General features: G+C 32.6%; 1 long non-coding RNA gene across 4 annotated transcripts; it reads right to left on the bottom strand.

The window, feature by feature from the left end:
• Positions 1 to 4,859: 4,859 nt before the first annotated feature.
• On the bottom strand, positions 4,860 to 8,478 carry LOC108328767 (uncharacterized). 4 transcript variants are annotated; one of them, XR_008247216.1, is made up of 7 exons: positions 8,239 to 8,478; positions 7,997 to 8,072; positions 6,454 to 6,620; positions 6,001 to 6,199; positions 5,867 to 5,934; positions 5,345 to 5,459; positions 4,860 to 5,074 (listed from the first exon to the last, which is right to left on the bottom strand). It is a non-coding gene; the product is annotated as an uncharacterized LOC108328767 (long non-coding RNA). The 4 variants fall into 4 exon arrangements; XR_001832149.2 differs by having other exon boundaries at positions 6,001 to 6,059; positions 7,997 to 8,079; XR_001832146.2 differs by having other exon boundaries at positions 7,997 to 8,079.
• Between the last annotated feature and the right edge of the window lie 576 nt (positions 8,479 to 9,054).

The raw sequence follows: 9,054 nt of genomic DNA on the forward strand, positions 1-9,054 counted from the left end.
ACCAATGGATAAAGAAGTAATTGTTGGAGAGCCACCACGGCTATAAATAAGAGACAACAGAAGAAGTCATGGATAAACAAGAGAGAGAAACTATAAAAATCAAAGATTATCCAATCAAGGCACTTAAAAAAGGAAAAAGAGCAACCTCGATGCTCTGAATAACTGCTTGAGAGAAGACATGACATGCAACAACACACGATGAATGTGACTTTGACACTCTAAATTACTATTAGATATGCCATCATGCATGACAGAAAAAGGAGCAAATCCATAACTTCAAAAGGCGTTGAGAGCGCGTAAAAGCTCCAATGAAGGCGTCGTTGATGACATGGTGGTTGCCTAGTCGAGACGATTAAAACCATGTGATCGTCAATCGAAACTAAAACTTTGGTAATGACAACGGTAGATGGCGCTGCCGCCGGCTGCGACAAATGTAGTGGTAGAGGCACCATAAACTTTTTTCCTTAAAAGAACCTTAGGCTCTAGATACCATGTTGAATATAGTGAAAATTATATATGAGATTAATCTCCCTTGTGTTGAATATACACATAGGATCCTCTATTTATAATAGAAGAAATATGAGTTAAGTCCAAAATACAAATAATAACAAACTAACTAAAGATAAAAGATAAATATAAAATAAAAATAATATATCTAACAAATTGGGTGATAGTCATCCAAATGCACAACGTTGTTTCATATTTAATAGTTCTAAACAATTTTACATAAATACTATACATGGTAAGATTTCTATTTGGAAGAAAATTGTTTGACAAATTCCACCTTCTAATTGGATAAAGGTAAACATGGAGCTACTAAAGGTTGTCTTAGTCTAGTTGCATATGGTGGTGTTTTTAGAAGTTGCATATGTGAATATATTGGAGGTTTTTTTTTACATTCTCGGGTATACAAAATTTTATTTATGCAAAATTTGTGGGGTCATCTATGCATATAAACATGTCTAGACTGTGGGTTTTAGGAACTTTGATTGGAATGTAACTCTTATTTAATTTGTCATGTTTTTTTCTTTCTCATATGATAGTGCCTTGAAATTTTAGGGTAGATGGTGTAGATGTTTATATATTTTTAATAAAATTTAGTTTAAAATTTTACATATTTTTCATGAAAAAAGTTATTATACGGATAAATTCGTGAATTTGGATATGGAAAATAAAAAAACAGTATAAGAGATATAATATCATGTCTACATTTATTTATTTAGATTTCTTTCACAATAAATATCATCTACCTATGTTTTGTAAAGTGTAAACTTTTTTTTTTATTTCTTTATCTTATGTTTAGTGTGATATTTCCATAATTTGTATTCTTCATTTATTTTATATTTATTTTAATAAATTTGTCATATGATAACGTATGATTGATATACTTTGAGTGTGGTAAATATATATAGATGAACTTAGATTGTACAACGGAGATAATTGTTATCCATATAAATTGAAAGATGTTAATAAACAGAAATCTCTCTTCCTATTCAAACTGTATGAATATTAATGAACTTGGATCCAAAGGAAAAACATTATCAACTTGTATTTTCGTATTATTGGATATCTTTTAATATTAAAATAGCTTTTATATTTAATACATTCTATCAAAGAAACTAAAATTTCTGAAGTTTAATTTTTTTGTTCAAGAATACTTAAGAAATAAGTTGAAATTAAAAAGTAGTTAATATAGTGAAATTTGTAAAAGATATGAAATTTTCCCACACAATCCATTGTCACTTTGCTTGGGGGAGACAAAGTGGTTCCTCAAACACATTCGATTATCTGACTAAGTTCAGAATTTTGACTGATTCTTCTTCGGCACACCAATTAAAAATTCTCACTACTTTCTAACTTTCAAATGCACATAATAATAAATTTATTTAACGATTCTTCACATTTAGATGTAAGATTCTGGAATCTCTTAAGAAACATAAACTATAGATTACGAGCAAGAATTGGTCATCACTAGTAAATGAGTCTCTAAAACAATGTTCCTATATTATATGATTTTGGTGTTTTCTACACATTTGAAGTGAGATGATGAATATACTTTAAACGTAATAATTATTATTAGTAGAAAAAAAGTAGTGATTGGTATTTTAAATAATATGAAATTGCAGGCATATACAAATAAAAAAAATAGGTACCTGGAAATTCCTTGTAATATTATTTTGGTCATGCATTTCCCACTATCACATGGTAGTCTCAACTTCTGATTTTTTAAAACAAACGTATTATTCAGTTTACTATTTTAAGAAGAACATCTTTGTCACATAAGATAAGAATCTTGAGTGTCAAATAAGACAGGTTTTTGCATCGATGTTGTAACAACGTTAATTACTATTTTATGGCGTTGTAACGATGCAGATATTGAAGAATGATGGAAGGGATGAAATAACAATGGTTTGGTTGATCAATTCAACGTTCACGGGCAAATTAAGCTCTCAAATCTCATTCACAACAAACCAAATTTCTCCTAATTAAGAAATAATGCATGTCGTCTTTGATTTGACTAAATAGGAAACTGTAGAGAGAAACATGGAACTATAATCAAAGTTATATGTTTATCTTTATAAATATTTTAAGAGTTAACCTATTTTGATATAGAAAATAAAAAAGTACAATTATATATTTTAAGTATATAGTAAATTTAAGTATTTAAATTCAATCTTCACAAACAAAATTTATTAAATATTTATAATTTTTATATTTTTTCATTGAATTTATATTAATTGACTTTTTGTCATTAATTAATTGATGTGAGATGTGATTTCCTGCATTATGTGTAAGACACACATCAAACATCTTTACCAAAATCTACTACTTGCCACAAAAGTGAAACTTACCTTTTCTTTGTCTAATTCCCAATAAATCATAAAACTTTGTTTCATTCACAATAACAAGCGCCATCATTTTATCATGCTTAATAATGTGTTTATTTAATATTCATTGAGACGAGTCACCTAAGTCATGCACAATTTTCTTCAAACGCTGTCTAGCCTACGTTTTTTTCGTTTTTTCTGTCCGGTCAAGTTTCGTCCAATCTCTTGTGCACCGACCGGAGGTGTACTTGTTAAAGGTGTTCCGATACCAAAGTCAGTGATAGTCCGATCGGTAAGTTAAGTGCTGTAATAAATGCGTAATTAATGAATCCCCTTACCTCTTACCTTTGACCTGTATTTATAGTTTCGGTTGTGGGCCATGGATTAGCGATACATTAATCAAGGCCCAATCGCAGCCCAATGACTCATAATCACCGTTTTATCTTAATCTCCCACTTACCATTTTGTGGCCGTTTGGCCCCATTACTAGCGCGTACCAGACGGGGATACCACCCGGTGGATCCTCTAGTACACCATGGCGCCTACCGTGGGGCTCGAACCCATGACCACAAGGTTAAGAGCCCCCTTTTATAGCAAAATTTTCGAAACCGCAAATACATCACAACCATCGAAATCTGCCATGATCAACGACCCAGATCAAATGACACTCCCACTACCCGAGGATGACAACTTCCAATAACGCGACACGTGTCTTTCCTGCCAAAGCCCAATTCAAAACTTACCGACCGATTAGCTACCCCTTTTAAAACCCAACGACAATTGATTGTCTAGGGCTTGAGGGGCCTGGTGTACTAGAGGATCCACCGAGCGGTATCCCCGTCCGGTACGCACCAGTAATGGAGCCGGACGACCATAAAATGTAAGTGGGAGATTAACATAAAACGATGATTATGAGTGATTGGGCCTTGATTAAGGTATCGCTAATCCATAGCCCACAACCGAAACTATAAATACAGGTCAAAGGTAAGAGGTAAGGGGATTCATTAATTACGCATTTATTACAGCACTTAACTTACCGATCTGACTATCATTGACTTTGACATTAGAGCACCTTTAACAAGTACACCTCCGGTCAGTGCACAGTAGATTGGACGAAGCTTGACCGGACGGAGAGAACGAGGAGAGCGTAGGCTGGACAACGTTTGGAGAAAATTGTGCAGGACTTAGGTGACTCAACCCTATACTGGAACACAATGCATTTACAACCTTTCATTTTTTGTCATATCTAAATTTATTTCAAGAAATAATATCATACACATAAATATATATTTAAACAGTTACATCATACCAATTTCAAAAAGAATAAATCAAAATATTGTAAAACAATAAACAAATCAAAAGAGAATATTGTTTGAGTGATCTTCTTGTATGAGTAAGAAAAAGTAATAGTTTGGCATCTTCCTTACTTAAACATCATATTAGTTCCTTGAATAATTTCTTGAATAAGTGTTCATACAATATTTTAGCGACATAAGTTTACAGGATAAATAATCAACTAAAATTCTTTTTTTTCAAATACTCAAATTGTCTCATGAGTAGCCAAACTCTTGATAAAGAAAAAATTGATATGACTTCCTTTTTCTCAAGTCACAACATAATAGTGACACTAGAAAAATCTGGAATTTCACCAGGGTTTCTTTTAACATTTTCGGCGGTTTTAACCCCTGGTAAATACATTTCCCACGGTTGAGAAAACCACTAGGAAAAGCACTGTCACAAATACTTTTCGGCGGTTTTGTGTGTAACCGCCGTTACTAGCGGGGGCCATTATTTGCGGGGGTTTTGTGAAAATCGCCGCTATTTGGGGGAGGGGGTTTTATGAAAACCGCTAGTAATTGTTGAGATTAAGCAAAACCGCAGGTACTTGTGAAGGTTTCCCAAAACCGCCGGTAATTACTGAATTTTCGTAGTTGGGGTTTCCAGAAGCGCTAGTAATGTAAATAATTTAATTGTTTTTATTATTCAAATGAATTTAATGATCATAAAAAATGTTTTAATAATAAACCAGAATTTGAAACCAAAATTAAATATTATTATATAAAATAAACAGTAAATGTTAATACAATTAATTATTCAACTTAAAAAATAACATGTTCAATCTTAAAAATTACAATAAACATTTTCTAAATTACAATCATCAATTTTGTTGTTCTTCATTTGTCTTCTCTACCTTCATCATTTGGTACACTTCATCATTTGGTATACTTCTTTGTTCATATAGATACCTACAATATAAAATAATAGTTAGTTGTTAATATATTAATGGAATGCATTAGCTTAATTAAGACAAAGTTATCAATATATGTTCTACTCCTCTAAGTAAAGTAACTTTATTCAGATGAGAAAAATATCATAAAATATCTATATCAGTGAGAAAATATCATAAAGTATATATATCAGTGAGAAAATAATTTTCTAATTGTTAATATATTAATGTTAGAAAGTTTTTACAAAAAGACAGACTAAAAATATACTACGGATGTAGTAAATTTCACCTAGGAAAGTTAGCAAGTTTAGTTGGGTTTGGCTTTCCCATAACCAAAGTATAGGCCTTCTTGTCTGCTCCAGTTATGAGCTCCTTCATTTGATTGATTATGTGAAGATAACCAGCTGCATCAGTAGACAATATGTTAAATTAAATCCCACTTCTATTAAAAAAAACAAGCATATAAAATATTTACTCTCACACGAGATAGTTTCCACATTTCTTATAGGTACCTAAACCATATGACCAAGATTGTGAACCATTTACATATGCATTCTTAATCATAGACAATAATCAAATGATGTCTCACATAATTCTTCTTATCGCATTCAAGGTTAGTAACATTAAGGATTCACTCTTGATATCCTTTCTTACTAGACAACAATATTCAAATAAAATGTTTTGTTTTTTGGATGTTTGCAATATTGTAATGCTTCACAAGGAATGTGACAATATAATTCTGTATATGCACATGCTACTTTAGCAATTATCATGGACATAAAAAAAAAAAAAATTTGACAAGACAACATACCAACCCCAAGAGTTGCAACTAAAATCCCAACAATATTAACATCCTTAGCTCTCTCCACAAGGTAATATCTGCATAGTCATCACTCTAGCTTAGTAAAGGAAAGAGTTATGATGAATAAAGGGAAACAAACTCACGCAATCAAGCATGACTCCTTTGTTGTTGGTTGATTTTCCAAACTCTAGAGCTCTCTGGCCTGTGAATTCAAAGAGGAGAATGCCAAATCCAAAAACATTAGTCTTTATTGGAGGAAACAACCATACCAAGCATTGTTGTTCCAAAGTCTTTCATCACAGTTTTTACATCAGCAAAATCCACATTTACAAGCCTAGGTATCTGTAAAAAGACAATAGAAATATCGTCCTTATAAACCAACATCAAAATGTACTTTGCAATATATAATTGTTCAATTATGACAGTGGGGCAAACACTTCAATGAGTTGGGAGAAAGGATATGGAAAATGATTCAAGCCTGTAATGTACTCTCTTACTCTTCTCAATCTACCATCCTAAAATGAAGAACTAATGCTTTCCATGGTACAATGACCGCTTCCAAATAAAAAGTTTGCTAAAATTGTTAATTAACTCACTGTTATGATGTTTGATATTCCCTGCACTCCTTGCCTAAGAACATCATTTGCTAGACGAAAGCATCCTGGAGAGGTGTCTACTCATCAACCATGTCAAGGAGGCGGTAATTTGGAATCACTATAAGATTATCCACATTTTTCTGCAGCTTTTCAGTGGCTTTTAGTGCCTGAAAGGATAAAACTGGAATTTTAACTTCTATAAGTACAATACAATATAACATCAATCAATTTTCAAAGTACATTATCACAGTTCAAACATAACTAAGATGATTATTAGTTATAACACATGATTTAATCATATTCTCAAATAAGGAAAGAAATGACACTTGCCTGCAATGATATTTTGCGTCCTAAAAGCAAATGGTTACCTGAAAAACAACCTCCAAAAGTACCAATGCCCTTGTAATGCCACATTTGCTCTCTATCTAAGTATAGTTAAACAAATATGACTAACTTATCCTGTAATATGCTCTCTATCTAAGTATATGTATTTACACACACATCTATATAAGTAGTTTTCTGTAAACAAAGTTTCACTATCTTGTCTGGATTCTTGACCATACCTAACAAAATCAGTTTATCAGTGTTTAATATCATGGTAATTATGTACAAATAATATTGGGCAAGCTTATGGTTTTTAATTATGGATTAAATAAATATTGGGCAAGATTATGTACAAGTGGTATTTCAGGACCGCTATGCATCAAGATTCAATAGGGGTGTGTAAAAAATGCATAAAGATTCAATAGGAGTGTGTAAAAAATGCATCAAGAATAAAGAAGAGTGTAGAAAAAAATTATGAACTACCTGGAAAATACTATGGAACAAAATAGTGCACCAAAGGCTGGGAGAAGGAAGATAAACTTTGCAAGACTTCCTATGCCACTAATTATGACACAAGAACCAAAGAGTGCAAGCACATATTACAGTAGAGAAAAATAATAGTGGATGCAGCATGAGAGCTAAAACTTGTTAGCCAGAGCATGCATGTTCAAGACTTCAAGCGAAATTTTCCTGTCTCAGAATATTTCGTTTCCAGCTGCTCAGTTTTGTTAAATTTAAAACCCTTGATTCTTAATACCTCAGGCTCTGTCGTATCTTTGTAATCAACAGTTTGAAGGATCCAACCGTTGTTTTGAACTGAACCATTCATGTTTACCTAATTTATTTAAATGAGTTCAAGTATAGTTTGAAATATTCATCATTCAGTGACATGTACATCAGTGGTGGAGTATAATAATAAAACTAAGAATAGGAAACACTAGACCATGTTAGTGGTACTTTTTCAGCCATAAAGATAAGAAGTATCCTATAGAAACAAGAACTAACAGGGCAACTGCTGCTGGATTCTGGAAAGCAACTGGAAGGGACCAAGGCTGTTATGGAAGGAAAACATACTGGATTATAAATGAATATAGGCATCAAACCTTTGAACCATATTGTAACATACCCATATTGTGTTTCATAATAATTCTTCTACTTAATGAATATCTTCGTTTTTCACTACTAAACCATGAAGATTGAAGAGATAAGATGAACATACCAAGGAGGATTTGAGTTTGAGGGGTTGGAGACAAAATGTGTTGTACTGTAGTGATAGAAATCACCCCAACAGATTCCTGGTACCTTCAACAAGTTTCATTAACTTTTACATAAGTGCTAAAACCAGAAAGCCAAAGCCAAAGACGAAATGTTTTGAGTTATAACACAAAGATTGAACATCAGTAGATCAAAGAAAGAACGAGAGAGCCAAAACCAAAGAGCCACGATCGAACACAATCTTACCTCGACCTCGACCTAAGATCGGTCAGTACGGGAGTGCGCTAGAGCACCTCGATCTCGCTCAACCCACAAATGCCTCGACGCCTCCACCTCGACGCTCAACCAAGCAGGAGAAGGAGAACACGAAGCCAAGCAGGAGAAGACGAACACGAAGCCAAGCAGAGAAGATTGTGGTGCGGGGAAGGGTATGGGGAAAAATTTGATGAAGGCGGGGAGGAAGGTTAGGGTTTAGATATTTTTAGAGAATTACATTAGATAATAACTGAAGGCGCGGGGGAGGGGATATGTGTTGGGTAAGCATTCTAAAAATAAAAAAATTATATTTTAAGGGTGATTTTCGTTATTAACCGCGGGAAAGTTTAAAAAATAAAAATAAAAAAGGTACTGCGGTTTTAGACATAAACCGCTGGGAATTATACGGGGTTTCTAAAACCATCGGAAAAATAACTACTCCTAAAATCAATTATTTTTGTAACGTGAGTATTGAGAATAAATTTTTGAGTGACCAATTAAGCGATTAAGGGATGAATTTTTGTACCAATATTAAATGTTATTATTTAAGTCTTACTTGAGTAACCAACGTGGAAATATGTTGAAAATAGAAACTTGAGACTTACACAATTGAACCAAAATTATATTTCTTTACTAAATTTTCAACTGAAAAATGAAAAAAAAAATCAAAATGTATAAATCTCTCAAGTAAAGCATCCGACGTTAAAAAAACAAAATATTTTAACAATATGACAGCAAAAAAGATACATCACAAATAAAAGTCAACAACACATCCTCAATCATCCAAACATAAAGTTTTACTCAAAC

The sequence above is a fragment of the Vigna angularis genome, chromosome 2 (genome assembly GCF_016808095.1).
Source record: "Vigna angularis cultivar LongXiaoDou No.4 chromosome 2, ASM1680809v1, whole genome shotgun sequence".
Taxonomy (NCBI): Eukaryota; Viridiplantae; Streptophyta; class Magnoliopsida; order Fabales; family Fabaceae; genus Vigna; species Vigna angularis.